The following is a 24,272-nucleotide window of genomic DNA, read 5'->3' as shown; positions in this document are numbered from 1 at the left end:
AACTGTCAGCTGTGAGCAAGTACCAGATGGAGTAAAGCATCACAAGCTTGCAAGGAGGAGCAGGGCAAGCAAACCAAGCATCACAGAAGCAATCCTCTACACCAACACTTAATTCTAGGAGCTGGAGTGAGGTATACCACACAAGAGCCTGAGCAAGATCATATCTTGCTCATACTTAAGCATGCTTTCATCACAGGAGCACAGAAGGGTAGAAAACCCTGGGTGTATCATCATTTGGTTACTAAACCAATTGGTGCCAGCAAGTACAACCAAGGCTAAAAGGAAAATAAACCAGGGAACACTGGTTGTGACAACACAGTGTCAAAACAAGAGAAATCCAGCATGGATTTACTCCTTGCAGCCATTCGGAATCACAAAGCACCTATTGACCTAGCTAAACCATCAGATTGACGAGGCAACATGTGCCTATCCTAATTATCAACATCAAGGCTACTGGAAGTTCACTAAGTAACTAGCCGGTGAGCATCTATCCATCACAGAAAGCCACCAAATAGGGGAGCCATCCCAGGGCAGCACATGAATACTGCCAGGATCACCTCAACCACTTAACCAATTCCAACAAAGAAGCCATGCACAGATATCATCACCCAGTTGGGATCAAAAGGAGGGCTAGGGTACACAACCAAGTGTTGGCATCCATCTAACCCTACCAAACCCAATGAAATGATCATAACTGCAGAGCAGTTCACATCAATTATCCATGTGATTAAGCCAAACTAGACTGATAATTGAAATACACAAGCAACCAGTAATACATACACTTGCTCATGATCTAGAAGATCACTGCAAGCCACAGCAGTCTTGAGGGTAAGCAAGAGCATGCACCAGCACATGCTTGAGTGCCACACAGGTCAAGTAAAAGCATCAGTGAAACACAAGCCATAGGACAGCAGAAAATCATCAAGCACTGATGATTATATGATCATCAGGGCTTGCCTTAGCATACAAAAGCTTGACAAGGGCAAGCCTGGCAGCAATCCATGAATCATATAAATAAAATAGCCACAGTTAAGCAACAGTTATATCACAGACAATTACATAAATCATTTACAATTATATCCAGAAGCACATCAAGTACATGAGGTACACTGAACCATAACAAACAAGTAAAATACTTCATGTTCATCACTGAATCATACCATCAAGCTAACGAGTAATGCTCGGAAAGCGAGGTTCATGAGTTAGAGCACAAGAAATAGCCACAACAACACCGGCACTTGCAAATTTGCAATAATAGCAATCTACGACTAAGCCGATAAAGCATCCATGATCACACATGAGTGTCGAGCAAGCATAGGAACAAGATAGAGGCACGGGGAGGAACCTAGCATGAATAGTAAGCACCTGGAATGGTCGGGGCAACAATGGCCAAGGCAAGTAGAGGCGGTGGCTTGAACGAGCATGAGCAGGACACGGCAACACGAGCGGCACGAGCAGACAGCAGCGGTACAGCAACACAAGCAGAACAGCAGCAGCATCACGGCATGGCCGTACCACTATGAGGCACGGTAAGCCTGTGACCAAGCTAGACGAAGGAGAGGAGGAGAAGAAGGAGATCAAGTAGAAGGAGTATAGGCGGCGCACATGCACGGAGCAGCAGCACCACGGCGTGCCATGGCGGCACGGCGGCACGGACCGGCCACGGCAGCACCAAGCCGCGGCCAAGCCAGGCGGTCGCCGAGGCGCAGGGCTCCAGCGCAACCACGGCGGGGCACACGGCCACGCCACGGCGCCAGGATCGACGGGCTGCGACGAGGTGGCCGCGGAAACCCTCGGCCATGTCGCAGAGATGTTGGGGAAGAACGGTGGCGGCGAGGAAACACAGATCGGCGCGGACCGATCGGTGCGCCATCGTGCGGCCGTTCGATTGCGACCGATCTCGCCGGCGGGGACGGCCGGTGGCGGTCGGAATAATTCGGCGACGGCGAGGCGACCACGGTGTCGTGAGAGCAAGGGAGAGGTTAGGGTTTCTGCGCGAGGAGAGGGGAGAGGACGAATGGGCCGACCAGAGCCCAAAGGGTGGCTCGGGTGCGACCTAACCCATTGGGCCACCACGACGGGTGGGGCCCAAGGGCATTTAGGTCATTTCCTAATTCCAAGAAATACAGAAACTTTGAAATTATGTAAGAAATGTTAAATAGCTCTAAAAAAATAATTAAAAATATGAAAATAGATCAGCATAAAATTATCTATCTAAATAAAATATCGAAGAGAATTTTTGAAGACAATTAAGAATGAGTCTTAATTTGAGGATTTAAATAATCATTTAAATCACACATATAATTTTCAATAATAAAAATAAGTCCATTAATGCATTTGGACTTCAAAACACCTTGACAAGATTTCAAGGTTGTATTTACACTAAATATAGTATCTCCAAATCTATCTTAGTATTAACCTCTCATAAAATAACAACGACATCGGAAGGGGGGAACAAAACCTAAAATAGGAATCATGCATAATTGCTTCTTTAACCATTGCCCTTATCGGACAATGATGCTATTTTTCAGAGACAGAGGACAAGGGTCAGTCCACACCTTCCAGCTGCAAAACTTTGCAGTGTTCAGGCAAGTTCATCACTTGCTCATGTCATTTGAGTATTTTTATCAAATTACTTGCAAAGTACTATGGTTATCACGATTGCATAAAAAACCAAAACCACTACTTTCATAACTATGAATATGACTATGTGGTGGGCAATGGAACCATGGATTGTGTTGATATGGTGGAGGTTCCATTGCAAGGGTTAATATCCATCTAGGATTAAACAACAAATGTCGCCAGTGATTCTTGTGCCGTAATACCCGTGTTAACCATAAGATCCGGAGTGGGACGGAGTAGTCAAAAGTGTTTCCACCTCTCGTTCATCAACGGATGCGCTTACCGTAGCGAGTTGTGTCTTGCGGAGTAACTTGAGGGTGGGGAGCCCCTTCTAATTCCCCACGGTATAGCTGTTGCTTACCGTAGCGGTTGCTCGCTTGCGGAACAACTTGAGGGTGGGGATCCCCTTCTAATTCCCCACGGTAATGTGGTCTATGATGGGTTGCAGCTACCGGCGAAGGAGTTTGGTTAACGAGTCCCAAACTGTTGTCGTGGTCGGGGTCCACCCTGAAATTACGGGAATAATGGGACCGACGAGGACCCAGGGTCGGGGTATGCAGCAAAGGGTGGGTGTTCGAGGTAGCGGAGGAACATGATTGGCTAGACCTTATACCGGGCCTCACACCAAAGGAAGTGTGGACGGGAAAGCTGCCCGGTTGGCACCAAGGTTAAGATCTCTTATGGGTAAAGCAACACACCTCGCAGAGTGTAAAGAAGCGTGACCTGTCACTCCCTGTTCCGGGATTGAGGAACTGCGAACGCGGCCGGAAAGGAGCTCCATGAAGTTCTAGTAAACCGGTGAAGGCTGACGGACATAGCTCTTTGAAATAAAAGCAATCTCTTGAAGAAATGTTTATCAAAACTTGCATTGATATTAGACTTTCTGGTCTAATATCGTAGCTAGCGCATTAAACACCTCTTATCTATAATGAACTTGTTGAGTACGCTCGTACTCATACCACTCTTAAATCCCATGCTTAGATTGTCTGAATCGTCTGGAGGAGGACTACGACAACAATGAAGGAGCCGAGATCATCGGCTACGAAGAACCAGACCTCTCAGGAGGAATTGAAGGCGTAGACTACCTCATCGTCTACGGATCCGGAGAGGCTTCCGGAGGAGAACAAGACTAGGGATATCCGCTAGTAGAAGTAACCGAGCAGCCTGAACTCTTAGTATATAGCTGCTCGATGAAATAAATGTTTAGTTTAATGAAACTCTGGTATTGTAAGTTAAGTTGGGTTCACCTCGAACCCAGGAGTATTCCTCTTAGGACCCAAGAGGAGCTCCAAGACGACACGTGTATGTTAATTGTAATAATATGTGAATGAGTTATGGACCCTGCTATGTTCTGTTGTACTACTCTGAGGGATGTAATATTTGCGGAATGGTACTTCGTGAATGTTATATCAACGACTGGCATACTACAACATGCGGTGGTATGCAGGGTCACCACGGTTGGTATCAGAGCAAAAGCTTTGACCTTAGGTTGGAACCTAGTAAATGGGACCAAACGTTAGGAGTCAAATAGGATTAGTAAAGAATTCTCTAAAAATATGGTGTATATTCAATTGAGAATACAACAATCACATTTTTTAGTGCGACAATTCTTTATTATCTCTATTATGATGCATTATTACTAATCTCATAATCTTTCTATTTCTACAGCCAACATGGCAAGTTCACGATCGGGAAGAAACGTGAAAGTTATGGATTCCACACTGAACGAGTACCAAGGAGGACTTGCTGATATCCTACGAGCCATGTTACTAGAATTTGGGTGCGATCCCCAGATTCCAGTAAAGAAATACATGTTCTATGATGGTCCGGTATTGGCCAAGTGCAGGGTAGGATTGCGACTTCCCGAATCTTTGGGAATGAGCATAGTCATGCCAGCTGGGGAAGCAAGGACAACCAATACAGCTTACCATATAGCTGTCATGAGAGCCATAACCGATATTCGGGAGCATAAGACGAAAGAGCTTATGGGTTCCGAATTCACACACATTCCTCATATGGAGGAGGACAATGATCCCATGCTGAACCATTTCAAATATGCCAAAAGCAAACCAGCCGAAGCAGCCAAATACATGGACAATAGCCGTAACTTCATATCATTACTCTTTCAGTTGAATCATCATCTGATAGGAGCAATTGATACGATGCTTGAGGAATTCACGGAACCCAAGGAGGAGAGTAGGGGGAAAGAACCTATGGAGAATGTGGTGCACACACCGGTTTATTCAGGCTGGTGACTACATCAGTATTGATCCACTTGCACGTGAACCTACACCTGTTACACCTGGGAACTATCTGGGTAGTTCCTATGGGGGATACGAAGGCGGAGAGGAATCCGGAAACAACCAGCGTTCCGAGACTCCTATCGAGAATTCTAGGGGTTGGCGTTGGGGATCGGATACTGGAACTCATAGTACCACAACGTATTATGATGGGGAGATGAATAAAGATGCCACGTCCCAGCACCAGAGTTACCCGTGGAATGAGGAGGAAGTTGGAGGGTATCCGACACAGGTTGAGTCGGATACGAATGTAGGAAATACCTATGATGTAGGTACAGGGGAGTACACCCGATGGGTGGATTATGATGCACTGAATGATCAGTTTGTGAACACTGATTTCGCCCTAGGATCATCGTCGGATTCCGATTATCAGCCAACGGGGAGACCTTATGTTCCAGGTTTTGTCAGGAGAACGACACGTTCGACCGGATGGAAGCCTGGAATGTATCGGGAGTGAAGATCGTCTAGAGACTACCAAGAGAAGCCAAGTTACAATACACAAGTACCACATGTATTGTAGAGTGTAATATTTTGTAGAAATTGTATATATACTTTAATAAGTGAGTTTGCATACTCACATCGACTTGAGGATTGTAATAAGACCACTTAAGTATGTAAATATATGGTAGATGTTTTGTATGATTTGGATTTGCTTCTTGATTTCCATTGCGTGACTAGTTCTGTGCACAATGTTGAGCTCAGAAAACTTGCGCATGGAGTAACTATGAGTATCATCTTGTGTTGCAGAACTAGGGGGTCATGTCGGGAACGTTAGGAGAGGAGACCGAAGCGCAGCGCATGGAGCGCGAAGCCAAACAAAAGGAGGAGGCTGAGGGTGCAGCCAGAGATCAGTTTCCACCACCACCACCCATGACGCAACAGAATTTCATTCAGTACATGCAGATGGTGGAAGAGAGACAACGTGTCACGTTGGAGCAGCGAGAACAAATTCTTTCAGGATTTGTTGCGGCAAAACAGGGTAGAGAGACCCGAGAATCGGGGAGTCACCTTAGCGGACTTCCGAACACCAAGCCCATATCTTTTGCATACGCGCCCGAGCCAATGGACGCGGAAGACCGGCTCATGGACACCGAGCGAAAGCTCAACACCGTTGGATGTAATGACCAGGAGAAGGTTCGTTATGCTACACATCTGTTGTGTGGACCCGCCGCATCATGGTGGGATAACATTGTAGCCGTATATCCGGCTGGAAAGGTATTCACATGGGAGGAGTTCGCAAGGAAGTTCAGGGAATCCAATGTCCCTGAAAGTATAGTGGAGCTGAAGCGTCGAGAATTTGAAAGTCTCGAGCAGAAGGACAAGGCAATCCTGACCTATGTCAGGGAATTTTCTAAACTGTCCCGGTATGCTCGTTGAAGAAGTCAACACCGAGGACAAGAAGAAAAAGAGATTTACGAGGGGGTTAAGTCCCCAGTTCAAGGTACAGCTCCGTATGATGAGAGCGACGGAGTTTCAAGAGTTGGTGGATGCAGCCATCACTCTAGAAGATGATTTCAAACAGTTACAAGAGGAGAAGAGGAAGAAGGCCAAGTTTGAGCCTAAGAGGTTTGTTAGTAACAAGCCCAATACCAGCTTGAGTTTCAAGCCTAGATACAACAACAACAACAACAGTAACTACTACGGTAGTAGGAGGAACCAAGCGTTTCAGACTGCAAACCAGATTGTCTGTCGCATTTGTGGATTCCGAGGTCATACCTCGAAGGATTGCAAGAAACCAAAGATTATATGCTTTGGTTGTCGCCAGGAGGGGCACATGCTGAAGGACTGCCCCAAGAGAAACACCGGAGGAGGTCAATGCGGAGGAGGAGGAAATCGAGGAAACACCGGAGGGAGCTGGAAGAATAAGAAGCCCTTCGGCAAGCTGAGCTGTACCAGTCTGGAGGAGGTGGTCAACTCTGACCAGGCGGTGATAGGTACGCTCCAGATACTCACTCATCCTGGCAAAGTACTTTTTGATACCGGTGCAACTACATCATTCATTTCTCAACAATTCATCATCAAACATGGGATTAGTTGCACTAAGTTAGATACACCCATAACCATACTTTCTGCGGGGGGGACGATAGTAGTAACCCATACTAAACAAAAACAAGTCATCATGATCAATAAGTGCGCGTTTGACGCGGACCTGTTCATTTTACCAATGAAGGACATTGATGTCATTCTTGGTATGAACTGGTTGGAAGCTAATGGAGCATTGATCGATTGTGTGAGCAAGACGGTGTCTTTGAAAAGCCCCGATGGAAGTAGAATGATCTACCAAGGAGACAAACATACCCAGATCGAAGTTGAGCTACAGCTGAACAGCATGAAAGAGGTGAAGTTAGAGGATATACCTGTAGTAAATGAATTTCAGGATGTGTTTCCTGCGGAATTACCTGGTATGCCACCAGATAGGGAGATAGAATTCACTATCGACCTAATCCCAGGAACAGCTCCGATTGCCAAAGCACCATATAAGATGGGGCCTAAGGAGTTGAAAGAACTTAAAGAGCAATTGGATGACTTGGAACAAAAGGGATTCATTCAAGAGAGTGTTTCACCATGGGGATCACCTGTGATCTTCGTAGATAAAAGAGATGGAGGAAGAAGGATGTGCGGAGAATACAGGAATCTAAACAACGTCACAATCACGAATAAGTATCCACTTCCAAGAATACAAGATCTATTTGATCAAGTTAGAGGCGCGGGAGTCTTTTCCAAGATTGATCTAAGATCCGGTTATCACCAGATAAAGATCAAGAAGGAAGACGTTCCGAAAACAGCCTTTGTTTCAAGATATGGACACCATGAATACCTTGTAGTACCTTTTGGATTAACCAATGCCCCAGCAATATTCATGAACCTCATGAATAAGATATTCATGCCATATCTAGACAAGTTTGTCATCGTATTTATCGATGATATTCTGATATATTCCAAGAACAAGGCAGAACATGCCGAACATTTGAGGTTAGTGTTGCAAACACTAAGGGAACATCAACTTTATGCCAAACTTAGTAAGTGTGAATTTTGGCTAGATCAAGTGGAATTTCTTGGTCATGTCATTAGCAAAGATGGAATCGCTGTCAACCCGAGGAAGGTAGCAGCAGTTCTAGAATGGGAAGCACCTAAGACTGTCAAGGAAATCCGAGGATCAAATCGACCGGGAGGAGGCGGTAGAGAACACCGAGGCGGAGCAAAGCCCCATCTCTCCGACGCCGGGAGGAGCCGGTGATGGCCGGGGAAGCGGCGGCGGAGCGGCGGAGCCTGGAGCGCGAGCGCGTCTGCGTGTGTGTGTGCGTGGACGAGAGAAAGAGAGGAGAGGGCGAGTGGGTTGGATCGGGTCGGGTTCGACCCAAGCCTAACCAACCGCATGAGCCACTTGGGCCGGGCCGACTTGGGTCGGTTTGACCCGATTGGGCTCGCCCATTTTAGCCATTTGCTTTAGATTTTTATGAAGAACCTTTTAAAAATTTAAGTTAATAAAAAAAAACCCAATAAATAAAAGTGGTTATCATAAAATGATCTATACAATAAATATAAAACGTAAAACAAATATTTTAAAATTAAAAGAACAATAATATGAATTTTCCTCTAAATTTTAGAAGACTAATTCTAAATCTTAAACTATTAGGACCTAAATACTAAAAAAAATATGGTTTCCTGGTTTCTATTTTTCACATCAAGAAAATATTAATATTACTTTACAATAAAATGTCATATAACATAAAATTTATTTCTTGATAATTATGTTCACTCTTATGAAAATCCTAATTGATTATAACTTCAACTATTATTTAAAAACCCTAAACCCTAATAGTATTTATCATATTTTAAGTATTTTAAAAATAATATAATATTAAATCCAATATTATTTTTATTTCAAAGTTATTAATAACTTCAACTTTGTGAACAAGTTGTTAATTTAAGAACTACATGATAAATAGGAAACATTGTTCCATTTTACATAAAGTTGTAGTTTCATAATCTTATGTGAAACCTAAAACCCTAATTCCATTAGGAACCCTAGCCCTATTATTTTATGTGAACCCTAAATTACTAATAAACCTAAACCTAGGTTATAACTTGTGATCATGTTAATACCTTTTGGATTATAGACTCACAATTAGCAACTAAGTATTTGTTCTTGTTCCCATAAAATAATAGAAGCCATAGTACTTATAAGTGGATATACCATGAACACATCCTAATAAAACCTAGATGATAATGTAGGGTCAACCAAGTGCAAACCCGAGTTATTATTACCAAAACCATCATCCTTAACTATCCATGATTAGCATCACACCATTGTGATGAACCTCAGGAACAACTATGCCAAATTTGGAGCATTACATAACCATATTCCACTAAACCCTACTAGTGTTGGATACTTATCAACCATCCTATTTAGGAGCCAATTATTCCTTACTTAATAGAACCAACAGTAAAACCTAGACCACCTCAACCCTAATTGATATACTTCTTATTATTTAAGAAGTATGTTCTTCAAAAGTTATTCTTTTGAAGTAAATAAAGAATCATCATCAACCCTGCTTATAAGGACATATAAACCCTAGCTAGCTATCACCAATAAGATAAACCAATCTTGATAGCAACCTTGTATGAATAATTGCTTAGAATGCCCAGGCTTAACTCAACCTTACAAGCCCTAGGTGTTGATGGATCCACCTTCATGGAGCTCCTTTCCGGCCGCGTTCGCAGTTCCTCAATCCCGGAACAGGGAGTGACAGGTCACAGTTCTTTACACTCTGCAGAGGTGTGTTGCTTTACCCATAAGAGATCTTAACCTTGGTGCCAACCGGGCAGCTTTCCCGTCCACACTTCCTTTGGTGTGAGGCCCGGTATAAGGTCTAGCCAATCATGTTCCTCCGCTACCTCGAACACCCACCCTTTGCTGCATACCCCGACCCTGGGTCCTCGTCGGTCCCATTATTCCCGTAATTTCAGGGTGGACCCCGACCACGACAACAGCTTTGGGACTCGTTAACCAAACTCCTTCGCCGGTAGCCGCAACCCATCATAGACCACATTACCGTGGGGAATTAGAAGGGGATCCCCACCCTCAAGTTGTTCCGCAAGCAGCAACCGCTACGGTAAGAAACAGCTATACCGTGGGGAATTAGAAGGGGCTCCCCACCCTCAAGTTACTCCGCAAGACACAACTCGCTACGGTAAGCGCATCCGTTGATGAACGAGAGGTGGAAACACTTTTGACTACTCCGTCCCACTCCGGATCTTATGGTTAACACGGGTATTACGGCACAAGAATCACCGGCGACATTTGTTGTTTAATCCTAGATGGATATTAACCCTTGCAATGGAACCTCCACCATATCAACACAATCCATGGTTCCATTGCCCACCACATAGTCATATTCATAGTTATGAAAGTAGTGGTTTTGGTTTTTTATGCAATCGTGATAACCATAGTACTTTGCAAGTAATTTGATAAAAATACTCAAATGACATGAGCAAGTGATGAACTTGCCTGAACACTGCAAAGTTTTGCAGCTTGGAAGGTGTGGACCGACCCTTGTCCTCTCGTCTCCGAAAAATAGCATCATTGTCCGATAAGGGCAATGGTTAAAGAAGCAATTATGCATGATTCCAGTTTTAGGGTTTGTTCCCCCCTTCCGATGTCGTTGTTATTTTATGAGAGGTTAATACTAAGATAGATTTGGAGATACTATATTTAGTGTAAATACAACCTTGAAATGTTGTCAAGGTGTTTTGAAGTCCAAATGCATTAATGGACTTATTTTTATTATTGAAAATTATATGTGTGATTTAAATGATTATTTAAATCCTCAAATTAAGACTCATTCTTAATTGTCTTCAAAAATTCTCTTTGATATTTTATTTAGATAGAGAATTTTATGCTGATCTATTTTCATATTTTTAATTATTTTTTTAGAGCTATTTAACATTTCTTACATAATTTCGAAGTTTCTGTATTTCTTGGAATTAGGAAATGACCTAACTGCCCTTGGGCCCCACCTGTCAGGGTGGCCCAATGGGTTAGGTCGCACCCGAGCCACCCTTTGGGCTCGGTCGGCCCATTCGTCCTCTCCCCTCTCCTCGCGCAGAAACCCTAACCTCTCCCTTGCTCTCACGACACCGTGGTCGCCTCGCCGTCGCCGAATTATTCCGACCGCCACCGGCCGTCCCCGCCGGCGAGATCGGTCGCAATCGAACGGCCGCACGATGGCGCACCGATCGGTCCGCGCCGATCTGTGTTTCCTCGCCGCCACCGTTCTTCCCCAACATCTCTGCGACATGGCCGAGGGTTTCCGCGGTCACCTCATCGCAGCCCGTCGATCCTCGGCGCCGTGGCGTGGCCGTGTGCCCCGCCGTGGTTGCGGCCGGAGCCCTGCGCCTCGGCGACCGCCCGGCTTGGCCGCGGCTTGGTGCTGCCGTGGCCGGTCCGTGCCGCCGTGCCGCCATGGCACGCTGTGGTGCTGCTGCTCCGTGTATGTGCGCCGCCTATACTCCTTCTACTTGATCTCCTTCTTCTCCTCCTCTCCTTCGTCTAGCTTGGTCACGAGGCTTACCGTGCCTCATAGTGGTACGGCCATGCCGTGATGCCGCTGCTTGTTCGGTTGTGTTGCTGTCATCGCTATGCTGCTCATGCTGCCTGTGTTGCCGTGCTCGCTCATGCTTTGTTCAAGCCACCTGCCTCTACTTGCCTTGGCCATTGTTGCCCCGACCATTCCAGTGCTTACTATTCATGCTAGGTTCCTCCCTGTGCCTCTATCTTGTTCCTATGCTTGCCTGACACTCATGTGTGATCATGGATGCTTTACTGGCTTAGCTGTAGATTGCTATTATTGCAAATTTGCAAGTGCCAGTGTTGTTGTGGCTATTTCTTGTGCTCTAACTCATGAACCTGCTTTCCTGAGCATTACTGTTAGCTTGATGGTATGATTCAGTGATGAACATGAAGTATTTTACTTGTTTGTTATGGTTCGAGTGTACCTCATGTACTTGATGTGCTTCGGATATAATTGTAAATGATTTATGTAATTGTCTGTGATATAACTGTTGCTTAACTGTGGCTATTTTATTTATATGATTCATGGATTGCTGCCAGGCTTTCCCTTGTCAAGCTTTTGTATGCTAAGGCAAGCCCTGATGATCATATAATCATCGGTGCTTGATGATTTTCTCGCTGTCCTATGGCTTGTGTTTCACTGATGCTTTTACTTGACCTGTGTGGCACTCAAGCATGTGCTGGTGCATGCTCTTGCTTACCCCCAGCACCTGCTGTGGCTTGCAGTGATCTTCTAGATCATGAGCAAGTGTATGTATTACTGGTTGCTTGTTGATACGTCTCCAACGTATCGATAATTTCTTGTGTTCCATGCCACATTATTGATGTTATCTACATGTTTTATGCACACTTTATGTCATATTCGTGCATTTTCTGGAACTAACCTATTAACAAGATGCCGAAGTGCCGATTGTCGTTTTCGCTGTTTTTGGTTTCGAAATCCTAGTAAAGAAATATTCTCGGAATTGGACGAAATAAAAGCCCGGAGGCCTATTTTCTCACGAAGCTTCCGGAAGACCGAAGACGAAACGAAGTGGGGCCACGGGGAGCCAAACCCTAGGGCGGCGCGGCCCCCCTTGGCCGCGCCGCCCTGTCATCCGGGGCCCCCGTGCCCCCTCTCGACTTGCCCTTCCGCCTACTTAAAGCCTCCGTGACGAAACCCCCAGCACCGAGAGCCACGATACGGAAAACCTTACCGAGACGCCGTCGCCGCCGATCCCATCTCGGGGGATCCAGGAGATCGCCTCCGGCACCCTCGCCGGAGAGGGGAATCATCTCCCGGAGGACTCTACACCGCCATGGTCGCCTCCGGAGTGATGAGTGAGTAGTCTACCCCCGGACTATGGGTCCATAGCAGTAGCTAGATGGTTGTCTTCTCCCCATTGTGCTATCATTGTCGGATCTTGTGAGCTGCCTATCATGATCAAGATCATCTATATGTAATTCTATATGTTGCGTTTGTTGGGATCCGATGAATAGAGAATACTTGTTATGTTGATTATCGAAGTTATGCTTATGTGTTATTTATGATCTTGCATGCTCTCCGTTACTAGTAGATGCTCTGGCCAAGTAGATGTTTTTAACTCCAAGAGGGAGTACTTATGCTCGATAGTGGGTTCATGCCTGCATTGACACCTGGGACAGTGACCGAAAGTTCTAAGGTTGTGTTGTGCTGTTGCCACTAGGGATAAAACATTAGTGCTATGTTCAAGGATGTAGTCACTAGTTACATTACGCACCATACTTAATGTAATTGTCTCGTTGTTTTGCAACTTAATACCGGAGGGGTTCGGATGATAACTCTGAAGGTGGACTTTTTAGGCATAGATGCAGTTGGATGGCGGTCTATGTACTTTGTCGTAATGCCCAATTAAATCTCACTATACTCATCATGATATGTATGTGCATTGTCATGCTCTCTTTATTTGTCAATTGCCCAACTCGTAATTTGTTCACCCAACATGTTGTTCGTCTTATGGGAGAGACACCTCTAGTGAACTGTGGACCCCGGTCCAATTCTCTTTACTGAAATACAATCTATCGCAATACTTGTTTTTACTGTTTTCCCTGCGAACAATCATCTTCCACACAATACGGTTAATCCTTTGTTACAGAGCAAGCCGGTGAGATTGACAACCTCACTCGTTTCGTTGGGGCAAAGTACTTTGGTTGTGTTGTGCGGGTTCCACGTTGGCGCCGGAATCTCCGGTGTTGCGCCGCACTACATCCCGCCGCCATCAACCTTCAACGTGCTTCTTGGCTCCTCCTGGTTCGATAAACCTTGGTTTCTTTCCGAGGGAAAACTTGCTGCTGTGCGCATCATACCTTCCTCTTGGGGTTGCCCAACGAACGTGTGAAATACACGCCATCAAGCATATTTTCCGGCGCCGTTGCCGGGGAGATCAAGACACGCTCGCAAGGGGAGTCTTCACTTCTCAATCTCTTTACTTTGTTTTTGTCTTGCTTTATTTTATTTACTACTTTGTTTGCTGCACTTATATCAAAACACAAAAAAATTAGTTGCTAGCTTTACTTTATTTACTGTCTTGTTTGCTATATTGAAAACACAAAAAAATTAGTTTACTTGCATTCACTTTACTTGATTCATCATGTTTCCTTTTGATTTTACTGCAAAGAACATACCGGTAGGACAAGGGTCTATAATTGGGAGGAACAATATAGAAGAATTTTTCACCCATGTTAGTACCGTTGAAGATTTCAAAGATAGACACTTGGTAGACCTTGCTCCCACCTATGAAATTGCTGCTGCTGCTTTAGTTCGCCTGTTGGAAACTAAATTTGTTAATCTCAATCCTATAATCCAACACATGTTTCTTACACTTGGTGATATGGAAGAGGGGGAGAATAAAGATTTTGTTTTAGAAACCCTTCTTAGAGAATTTGGTGGTCTAGCAAGAGAAGCTAGAAAGGTCTTTGCTAAATTTAATATGCTTGGTTCTCATACTAATTTTGTTAGTCTCCTTGAAAAGATGGACATGGATAGAATAAGATACACTAATAATATTAATGATGGTGGGGAGATCAAAGCACCAATACCATGTAAACTCCTAGCTATGAATGATGCACTAGAACATAACTATGCTTGGCTTGTTCCTGAAAATTTGTTTGATGAGAGTAGCAAGCCCAAGACTAATGAAAAGGGAGACGCTGAAACTTATGTATCCAATATACTTTGCATGGTTGAGAAAACTCCAAACCCCGCTGTAGGTGCACCACCCTTCGATAATACTTGAGTTACACTTTCTGCGCCTAGCTGAAAGGCGTTAAAGAAAAGCGCTTATGGGAGACAACCCATGTTTTTACCTACAGTACTTTGTTTTTATTTTGTGTCTTGGAAGTTGTTTACTACTGTAGCAACCTCTCCTTATCTTAGTTTTGAGTTTTGTTGTGCCAAGTTAAGCCGTTGATAGAAAAGTAAGTACTAGATTTGGATTACTGCGCAGTTCCAGATTTCTTTGCTGTCACGAATCTGGGTCCACCTCTCTGTAGGTAGCTCAGAAAATTACGCCAATTTACGAGCATGATCCCCAGATATGTACGCAACTTTCATTCAATTTGAGCATTTTCATTTGAGCAAGTCTGGTGCCATTTTAAAATTCGTCAATACGAACTGTTCTGTTTTGACAGATTCTGCCTTTTATTTCGCATTGCCTCTTTCGCTATGTTGGATGAATTTCTTTGATCCACTAATGTCCAGTAGCATTATGCAATGTCCAGAAGTGTTAAGAATGATTGTGTCACCTCTGAATATGTCAATTTATATTGTGCACTAACCCTCTAATGAGTTGTTTCGAGTTTGGTGTGGAGGAAGTTTTCAAGGATCAAGAGAGGAGTATGATGCAATATGATCAAGGAGAGTGAAAGCTCTAAGCTTGGGGATGCACCCGTGGTTCACCCCTGCATATATCAAGAAGACTCAAGCGTCTAAGCTTGGGGATGCCCAAGGCATCCCCTTCTTCATCGACAAATTATCAGGTTCCTCCCTGAAACTATATTTTTATTCGGCCACATCTTATGTGCTTTTTCTTGGAGCGTCGGTTTGTTTTTGTTTTTGTTTTGTTTGAATAAAATGGATCCTAGCATTCACTTTATGGGAGAGATACACGCTCCGCTGTAGCATATGGACAAATATGTCCTTGGTTTCTACTCATAGTATTCATGGCGAAGTTTCTCCTTCGTTAAATTGTTATATGGTTGGAATTGGAAAATGATACATGTAGTAATTGCTATAAATGTCTTGGGTAATGTGATACTTGGCAATTGTTGTGCTCATGTTTAAGCTCTTGCATCATATGCTTTGCACCCATTAATGAAGAAATACATAGAGCATGCTAAAATTTGGTTTGCATATTTGGTTTCTCTAAGGACTAGATAATTTCTAGTATTGAGTTTGAACAACAAGGAAGACGGTGTAGAGTCTTATAATGTTTACAATATGTCTTTTATGTGAGTTTTGCTGTACCGTTCATCCTTGTGTTTGTTTCAAATAACCTTGCTAGCCTAAACCTTGTATCGAGAGGGAATACTTCTCATGCATCCAAAATACTTGAGCCAACCACTATGCCATTTGTGTCCACCATACCTACCTATACTACATGGTATTTTCCCGCCATTCCAAAGTAAATTGCTTGAGTGCTACCTTTAAAATTCCATCATTTACCTTTGCAATATATAGCTCATGGGACAAATAGCTTAAAAACTATTGTGGTATTGAATATGTAATTATGCACTTTATCTCTTATTAAGTTGCTTGTTGTGCGATAACCATGTTTACTGGGGAACGCCATCAACTCATTGTTGAATTTCATGTGAGTTGCTATGCATGTTCGTCTTGTCCGAAGTAAGGGCGATCTACACTGAGTTGAATGGTTTGAGCATGCATATTGTGAGAGAAGAACATTGGGCCGCTAACTAAAGCCATGATTCATGGTGGAAGTTTCAGTTTTGGACAAATATCCTCAAATCTCTAATGAGAAAAGAATTAATTGTTGTCAAATGCTTAAAGCATTAAAAGAGGAGTCCATTATCTCGTTGTCTATGTTGTCCCGGTATGGATGTCTAAGTTGAGAATAATCAAAAGCGAGAAATCCAAATGCGAGCTTTCTCCTTAGACCTTTGTACGGGCGGCATAGAGGTACCCCTTTGTGAAACTTGGTTAAAGCATATGTATTGCGGTGATAATCCAGGTAGTCCAAGCTAATTAGGACAAGGTGCGGGCACTATTAGTACACTATGCATGAGGCTTGCAACTTATAAGATATAATTTACATGATGCATATGCTTTATTACTACCGTTGACAAAATTGTTTCATGTTTTCAAAATCAAAGCTCTAGCACAAATATAGCAATCGATGCTTTTCCTCTATGAGGACCATTCTTTTACTTTCAATGTTGAGTCAGTTCACCTATTTCTCTCCACCTCAAAGAAGCAAACACTTGTGTGAACTGTGCATTGATTCCTACATACTTGCTTATTGCACTTATTATGTTACTCTATGTTGACAATATCCATGAGATATACATGTTACAAGTTGAAAGCAACCGCTGAAACTTAATCTTCTTTTGTGTTGCTTCAATACCTTTACTTTGAATTATTGCTTTATGAGTTAACTCTTATGCAAGACTTATTGATGCTTGTCTTGAAGTGCTATTCATGAAAAGTCTTTGCTTTATGATTCACTTGTTTACTCATGTCATACACATTGTTTTGATCGCTGCATTCACTACATATGCTTCACAAATAGTATGATCAAGATTATGATGGCATGTCACTCCGGAAATTATCCGTGTTATCGTTTTACCTGCTCGGGACGAGCGAGAACTAAGCTTGAGGGATGCCGATACGTCTCCAACGTATCGATAATTTCTTGTGTTCCATGCCACATTATTGATGTTATCTACATGTTTTATGCACACTTTATGTCATATTCGTGCATTTTCCGGAACTAACCTATTAACAAGATGCCGAAGTGCCGATTCTCTGTTTTCGCTGTTTTTGGTTTCAGAAATCCTAGTAAAGAAATATTCTCGGAATTGGACGAAATAAAAGCCCGAGAGGCCTATTTTCTCACGAAGCTTCCGGAAGACCGAAGACGAAACGAAGTGGGGCCACGGGGGAGCCAAACCCTAGGGCGGCGCGGCCCCCTTGGCCGCGCCGCCCTGTCATCCGGGGCCCCTGTGCCCCCTCTCGACTTGCCCTTCCGCCTACTTAAAGCCTCCGTGACGAAACCCCCGGTACCGAGAGCCACGATACGGAAAACCTATCGAGACGCCGTCGCCGCCGATCCCATCTCGGGGGATCCGAGAGATCGCCTCCGGCACCCTGCCGGAGAGGGGAATCATCTCCCGGAGGACTCTACACCGCCATGGTCACCTCCGGAGTGATGAGTGAGTAGTCTACCCCTGGACTATGGGTCCATAGCAGTAGCTAGATGGTTGTCTTCTCCCCATTGTGCTATCATTGTCGGATCTTGTGAGCTGCCTATCATGATCAAGATCATCTATATGTAATTCTATATGTTGCGTTTGTTGGGATCCGATGAATAGAGAATACTTGTTATGTTGATTATCGAAGTTATGCTTATGTGTTATTTATGATCTTGCATGCTCTCCGTTACTAGTAGATGCTCTGGCCAAGTAGATGTTTTTAACTCCAAGAGGGAGTACTTATGCTCGATAGTGGGTTCATGCATGCATTGACACCTGGGACAGTGACAGAAAGTTCTAAGGTTGTGTTGTGTTGTTGCCACTAGGGATAAAACATTAGTGCTATGTTCAAGGATGTAGTCACTAGTTACATTACGCACCATACTTAATGCAATTGTCCGTTGTTTTGCAACTTAATACTTGGAGGGGGTTCGGATGATAACTCTGAAGGTGGACTTTTTAGGCATAGATGCGGTTGGATGGCGGTCTATGTACTTTGTCGTAATGCCCAATTAAATCTCACTATACTCATCATGATATGTATGTGCATTGTCATGCTCTCTTTATTTGTCAATTGCCCAATCGTAATTTGTTCACCCAACATGCTTGTTCGTCTTATGGGAGAGACACCTCTAGTGAGCTGTGGACCCCGGTCCAATTCTCTTTCTCGAAATACAATCTACTGCAATACTTGTTTTTACTTGTTTTCCCTGCAAACAATCATCACAATACGGTTAATCCTTGGTTACGGCAAGCCGGTGAGATTGACAACCTCATCTGTTTCGTTGGGGCAAAGTACTTTGGTTGTGTTGTGCGGGTTCCACGTTGGCGCCGGAATCTCCGGTGTTGCGCCGCACTACATCCGCCGCCATCAACCTTCAACGTGCTTCTTGGCTCCTCCTGGTTCGATAAACCTTGGTTTCTTTCTGAGGGAAAACTTGCTGCTGTGCGCATCATACCTTCCTCTTGGGGTTGCCCAACGAACGTGTGAAATACACGCCATCACTTGTGTATTTCAATTATCTGTCTAGTTTGGCTTAATCACATGGATAATTGATGTGAACTGCTCTGCAGTTATGATCATTTCATTGGGTTTGGTAGGGTTAGATGGATGCCAACACTTGGTTGTGTACCCTAGCCCTCCTTTTGAACCCTACTGGGGTGATGATATCCGTGCATGGCTTCTTTGTTGGAATTGGTTAAGTGGTTGAGGTGATCCTGGCGGTATTCATGTGCTGCCCTGGGATGGCTCCCCTATTTGGTGGCTTTCTGTGATGGATAGGTGCTCACTGGCTAGTTACTTAGTGAACTTACAGTAGCCTTGATGTTGATAATTAGGATAGGCACATGTTGCCTGTCAATCTGATGGTTTAGCTAGGTCAATAGGTGCTTTGTGATTCTGAATGGCTGCAAGGAGTAAATCCATGCTGGATTTCTCTGGTTTTGACACTGTGTTTAGAGACGATCGAGGGGTAGATTTTAGAAAGGGATGTGCATTGCATAGTAAATTCTGGGGAAATTTCGCGCTTTTAAACGAAAACTGCATCGAAGGGGGACAAGTTTCCCTCTCGACACCTTACAGGGTTAGGGTTTCGAGAGTGCGACAAACTTGCTCCTACCTAACTAAACTAGGGTTTTGAGAAGAGAGGGGAGAGTTTGCATCATAACTTAAGTTGCATGATTGAATTCAAACTTAGGTTGAATTTGAATTTCAAATTCAAACATCAAATGAATTTCTCATAAATTCAATTGTGAGGAAATTCATCAAGTAAATTATAATTAATAAACTATATGAACAATTAAACTAAAGTAAAGCTCATTAGAGAAAACTTTGAGCTTTATTGATTAACACACATTATACATTGTCTTTACAATATTCATAATGGAAATAAATGAAATATTACAACACATTACAAAAATTGGAGAAATTGAAGAATAAAAGAAAATAAAAAGAAAAGTACAAGGATGAATCCTATCCTAAATACTATAAGATCATCTTCACTTGATTTTGAATTTGATGATCTCCAGATCCATTTTTGATCAATTGTTGATTCCCTGCACAAAACAAAGCAAAACAAGAATTAGGCCAAGTGGCAAAGCCACTTGGCAGGTTAGCAAATAAAGGAAATGAAGGGGATATGATCAAGCTGCCGAGCTGATCCTCTCCAAGCCAAGTGCAAAGTATCAGGAACACACACACACACACACAGGCAGCTCACACTGCATGTGTGCATGCTGTACAACACACAAGCCAGAGAGGAGTCACCAAGGGAGGCCAGGCCAAGCTGTCGATCAGAGATGCAATGACTGGGCATATAAAAGCTTCTCCAAGCCAAACCCTAGCCATTTGATTCAGCCATCGACAGAGCTTCAGTGGTAAGTTCACCAAGAACACCAAGAACACTTAGAACAGGAAGAACAACAAGTCACCGGAAACCATCCGAGGGACAGTTTCACCAAGAAGCTGTCAGATGTGAGCAAGTACCGGATGGAGTAAAGCATCACAAGCTTACAAGGAGGAGCGAGGGCAAGCAAACCAAGCATCACGAAGCAATCCTCTACACCAACACTTAATTCTAGGAGCTGGAGTGAGGTATACCACACAAGAGCACGAGCAAGATCATATCTTGCTCATACTTAAGCATGCTTGCATCACGGGAGCACGAAGGGTAGAAAACCCCGGGTGTATCATCATTTGGTTACTAAACCAATTGGTGCCGACAAGTACAACCAAGGCTAAAAGGAAAATAAACCAGGGAACACCTGGTTGTGACAACACGATGTCAAAACCGGAGAAATCCAGCATGGATTTACTCCTTGCGACCATTCAGAATCACAAAGCACCTATTGACCTAGCTAAACCATCAGATTGACGGGCAACATGTGCCTATCCTAATTATCAACATCAAGGCTACTGGAAGTTCACTAAGTAACTAGCCGGTGAGCATCTATCCATCACGGAAAGCCACCAAATAGGGGAGCCATCCCGGGGCAGCACATGAATACTGCCAGGATCACCTCAACCACTTAACCAATTCCAACAAAGAAGCCATGCACAGATATCATCACCCAGTTGGGTTCAAAAGGAGGGCTAGGGTACACAACCAAGTGTTGGCATCCATCTAACCCTACCAAACCCAATGAAATGATCATAACTGCAGAGCAGTTCACATCAATTATCCATGTGATTAAGCCAAACTAGACGAGATAATTGAAATACACAAGCAACCAATAATACATACACTTTCTCATGATCTAGAAGATCACTTGCAAGCCACAGCAGTGCTTGGGGGTAAGCAAGAGCATGCACCAGCACATGCTTGAGTGCCACACGAGGTCAAGTAAAAGCATCGGTGAAACACAAGCCATAGGACGAGCAGAAAATCATCAAGCACTGATGATTATATGATCATCAGGGCTTGCCTTAGCATACAAAAGCTTGACAAGGGCAAGCCTGGCAGCAATCCATGAATCATATAAATAAAATAGCCACAGTTAAGCAACAGTTATATCACAGACAATTACATAAATCATTTACAATTATATCCAGAAGCACATCAAGTACATGAGGTACACTGAACCATAACAAACAAGTAAAATACTTCATGTTCATCACTGAATCATACCATCAAGCTAACAGTAATGCTCAGGAAAGCAGGTTCATGAGTTAGAGCACAAGAAATAGCCACAACAACACTGGCACTTGCAAATTTGCAATAATAGCAATCTACGACTAAGCCAGTAAAGCATCCATGATCACACATGAGTGTCAGGCAAGCATAGGAACAAGATAGAGGCACAGGGAGGAACCTAGCATGAATAGTAAGCACTGGAATGGTCAGGGCAACAATGGCCAAGGCAAGTAGAGGCGGTGGCTTGAACAGCATGAGCAGCACAGCAACACAGGCAGCACGAGCGAGCATAGCAGTACAGCAACACAAGCGAGAACGACGCGGCATCACGGCATGGCCGTACCACTATGAGGCACGGTAAGCCTGTGACCAAGCTAGACGAAGGAGAGGAGGAGAAGAAGGAGATCAAGTAGAAGGAGTATAGGCGGCGCACATACCTGGAGCAGCAGCACCACAGCGTGCCATGGCGGCACGGCGGTACGGACCGGCCACGGCAGCACCAAGCCGCGGCCAAGCCAGGCGGTCGCCGAGGCGCAGGGCTCCAGCGCAACCACGGCGGGGCACACGGCCACGCCACGGCCCCAGGATCGACGGCTGCGACGAGGTGGCCGCGGAAACCCTCGGCCATGTCGCGAGAGATGTTGGGGAAGAACGGTGGCGGCGAGGAAACACGGATCGGCGCGGACCGATCGGTGCGCCATCGTGCGGCCGTTCGATTGCGACCGATCTCGCCGGCGGGGACGGCCGGTGGCGGTCGGAATAATTCGGCGACGGCGAGGCGACCACGGTGTCGTGAGAGCAAGGGAGAGGTTAGGGTTTCGCGCGAGGAGAGGGGAGAGGACGAATGGGCCGACCGAGCCCAAAGGGTGGCTCGGGTGCGACCTAACCCATTGGGCCACCCTGACAGGTGGGGCCCAAGGGCATTTAGGTCATTTCCTAATTCCAAGAAATACAGAAACTTTGAAATTATGTAAGAAATGTTAAATAGCTCTAAAAAAATAATTAAAAATATGAAAATAGATCAGCATAAAATTCTCTATCTAAATAAAATATCAAAGAGAATTTTTGAAGACAATTAAGAATGAGTCTTAATTTGAGGATTTAAATAATCATTTAAATCACACATATAATTTTCAATAATAAAAATAAGTCCATTAATGCATTTGGACTTCAAAACACCTTGACAACATTTCAAGGTTGTATTTACACTAAATATAGTATCTCCAAATCTATCTTAGTATTAACCTCTCATAAAATAACAACGACATCGGAAGGGGGGAACAAACCCTAAACTGGAATCATGCATAATTGCTTCTTTAACCATTTCCCTTATCGGACAATGATGCTATTTTTCAGAGACAGAGGACAAGGGTCAGTCCACACCTTCCAGCTGCAAAACTTTGCAGTGTTCAGGCAAGTTCATCACTTGCTCATGTCATTTGAGTATTTTTATCAAATTACTTGCAAAGTACTATGGTTATCACGATTGCATAAAAAACCAAAACCACTACTTTCATAACTATGAATATGACTATGTGGTGGGCAATGGAACCATGGATTGTGTTGATATGGTGGAGGTTCCATTGCAAGGGTTAATATCCATCTAGGATTAAACAACAAATGTCGCCAGTGATTCTTGTGCCGTAAGACCCGTGTTAACCATAAGATCCGGAGTGGGACGGAGTAGTCAAAAGTGTTTCCACCTATCGTTCATCAACGGATGCGCTTACCGTAGCAGTTGTGTCTTGCGGAGTAACTTGAGGGTGGGGAGCCCCTTCTAATTCCCCACGGTATAGCTGTTGCTTACCGTAGCGGTTGCTTGCTTGCGGAACAACTTGAGGGTGGGGATCCCCTTCTAATTCCCCACGGTAATGTGGTCTATGATGGGTTGCGGCTACCGGCGAAGGAGTTTGGTTAACGAGTCCCAAACTGTTGTCGTGGTCGGGGTCCACCCTGAAATTACGGGAATAATGGGACCGACGAGGACCCGGGGTCGGGGTATGCAACAAAGGGTGGGTGTTCGAGGTAGCGGAGGAACATGATTGGCTAGACCTTATACCGGGCCTCACACCAAAGGAAGTGTGGACGGGAAAGCTGCCCGGTTGGCACCAAGGTTAAGATCTCTTATGGGTAAAGCAACACACCTCTGCGAGTGTAAAGAAGCTGTGACTGTCACTCCCTGTTCCGGGATTGAGGAACTGCGAACGCGGCCGGAAAGGAGCTCCATGAAGTTCTAGTAAACCGGTGAAGGCTGACGGACATAGCTCTTTGAAATAAAAGCAATCTCTTGAAGAAATGTTTATCAAAACTTGCATTGATATTAGACTTTACGGTCTAATATCGTAGCTAGCGCATTAAACACCTCTTATCTATAATGAACTTGTTGAGTACGCTCGTACTCATACCACTCTTAAATCCCATGCTTAGATTGTCTGAATCATCTGGAGGAGGACTACGACAACAATGAAGGAGCCGAGATCATCGGCTACGAAGAACCGGACCTCTCGGGAGGAATTGAAGGCGTAGACTACCTCATCGTCTACGGATCCGGAGAGGCTTCGGAGGAGAACAAGACTAGGGATATCCGCTAGTAGAAGTAACCGAGCAGCCTGAACTCTTAGTATATAGCTGCTCGATGAAATAAATGTTTAGTTTAATGAAACTCTGGTATTGTAAGTTAAGTTGGGTTCACCTCGA

The sequence above is a fragment of the Lolium rigidum genome, chromosome 1 (assembly GCF_022539505.1).
Source record: "Lolium rigidum isolate FL_2022 chromosome 1, APGP_CSIRO_Lrig_0.1, whole genome shotgun sequence".
In the NCBI taxonomy this organism is placed as follows: domain Eukaryota; kingdom Viridiplantae; phylum Streptophyta; class Magnoliopsida; order Poales; family Poaceae; genus Lolium; species Lolium rigidum.
Note: the sequence above shows the minus strand (reverse complement) of the source record.